The 1,284-nt window shown below is 46.4% G+C and overlaps 1 protein-coding gene across 1 annotated transcript in view; it reads left to right on the top strand.

Annotated features, from left to right (window-relative positions):
* Positions 1-1,284, top strand: part of BEND3 (BEN domain containing 3) — a 38,936-nt gene that overhangs the window by 837 nt on the left and 36,815 nt on the right. The gene's annotated exons all lie outside the window — the stretch shown is intronic.

Here is a 1,284-nt window from a genome sequence, read left to right as displayed (position 1 = left end):
AAATTGTGGAGCGTGCCCTTTACATACCCCAGATTGTATGATACAGAACTACATGAAGGTCGCTAGCCCATCTACAAAAGTAATTCGGTGTTAGAATAAAGGCAGTTGGGGTGTACTGGGGTCTTTTCCTGGCACTTTCCCCCACCGCTTTTGATGGCAAGTGATAGATTATAGCTGCTGCCCTTGTCTGAGGTTCGAATCCACCAGAGAGAAAGACGAGGCTGTCTGCTCCCGTCAAGAGTTCCAGTCTCGGACCCCCACAGAGGCAGCTCTGCTCTGTCCTGGAGGGTTGCTGTGAGTCAGAACTGATGCCGCAGCAGCAAGTTTTAGACTCTTGTTATTCATTTGTTTCCATTCTTGGTTAGAGTAAGTTGGGAGTGTTATTTGTAGAATTGATCTTTGGCGTGATGGGCCTTTTCTTTTATCCTCTTTGATGATGGTTTCTCTAATGTATCATGTGTTGACATTTGTAGAGCTGTACCCATTAAAAAAGAAACATAGATTTGCCCCTCAGAGTGAGCCTATTGAACAGAGTAGAACTGCCTCATGGGGTTTCACAGAGCGACTGGTAGGTTTGAACTGCCAACCCTTCAGTCAACAACTCGAGCCACCAGGACTATACAGTATGCCCCTCCTCCCAAAAAGGGGGAAATTATGATGTTTTTTAAAGTTAAAGTCAGAAAAAAAATGGACATACCCTAAAATTTTTTTTTTACACTTTGTGAACATCATCTTGCTCTGTTTCTTTCCCCCTCTAGACCGGAAAAGTGCTTCAGTATCTCTTGCCCCCAGCATGCGTTCATCCCAGCGCCCCTGTGGTTTCTGGTGGTGGCCGCCACACATGACCTGCTCCTGCAGGCTGAGCACGCTCATCAGGAGAGTTCTCGCTCAGAGTGGCAGGTTATGTGTGGCATGTGATATTGTTTCAAAATAGGTTTTGTTTTACCAACAGCCCACTTGATACTATGCCTTCCTTCTGTTTGTTTGTGGGTTGTTTTCCCCCACATTTTTAATCTTAACCTGAAAAGTATATTTAAAGGCATCGCTCATACATGTTTCGTTTTCATTCAGTGACCACTTCCCCACTTCTTCGATTGTCAGTTCTCTCTGACCAGTGAGAGGGGCCCTGGTGGTGTAGTGGTTACGCACTGGGCTGCCAACTGCAAAGTCAGTAGTTCAAAACCACCAGCTGCTCCGAGGAAGAAAGACGGGGTATTCTACTCCCATAGAGAGTGACAGTCTCGGAAACTCACGGGGGCGGAGCAGATTGCCCCTTTACGGTGT

Source organism: Echinops telfairi, unplaced genomic scaffold (genome assembly GCF_000313985.2).
Source record: "Echinops telfairi isolate 266 unplaced genomic scaffold, ASM31398v2 ScPeMD7_3533;HRSCAF=4204_0, whole genome shotgun sequence".
Taxonomy (NCBI): domain Eukaryota; kingdom Metazoa; phylum Chordata; class Mammalia; order Afrosoricida; family Tenrecidae; genus Echinops; species Echinops telfairi.
The sequence above is the reverse complement of the archived record's forward strand: the minus strand, read 5'-3'. Positions and strand labels throughout refer to the sequence as shown.